A 631-nucleotide genomic window follows, 5' to 3' on the forward strand; every position below is an offset into this window, starting at 1 on the left:
AAGAGCAAGGAAAAACCCCAAGAAATGCATCAGTTTAATTTTTTTTGCGGGTACTTGTTGAACAAATATTCCATAAATTAAGCGCAAGGCGACGTTCTTCTGTTTCTATCGTCAATGTTTAAGGCGTTTCCAAGGCATTTGTTTCATTTTAAGAAATTCGTATTCTTCTTCATCCAGCGATTAAAATTGACAACCCCCCCTCAATTTGCATCAAAAGTGCACTTCTCATTTCAATAAAATGCAAGGAAGATGTTTCAATAGGCTTGATTATTGTTCATTGCTACCAAATTAACCAATTTCATCCGCGAAATCAGTCCAAAAGCGAGCAAAAAACCCCAAGAAATGCATCAGATTAAGTTTGTCCCGGGTAAATGTTGAACAATTAATCCATAAATTATGCGCAAGACGACGTTGTTTTGTTTTTGGAGACGATGTTTAAGGCTTGGAGTGTCTAGTTAGACAATGGTCTTTTCGCTATTCTGAAATAGGCTTGGAAATTATGAAAGGTTATTCATATGTACAAAAGATTAATATTTGTATTTATATAAGTTTAAACTCACTAAATATAATAGATTAGTAGAAAAAAATTAGTTTGCCTGGGGCGAAATTGAAGATCTTTCGTTGTGAACAG

Source organism: Hetaerina americana, unplaced genomic scaffold, assembly GCF_022747635.1.
Source record: "Hetaerina americana unplaced genomic scaffold, ioHetAmer1.1.p SCAF_533, whole genome shotgun sequence".
Taxonomy (NCBI): Eukaryota; Metazoa; Arthropoda; class Insecta; order Odonata; family Calopterygidae; genus Hetaerina; species Hetaerina americana.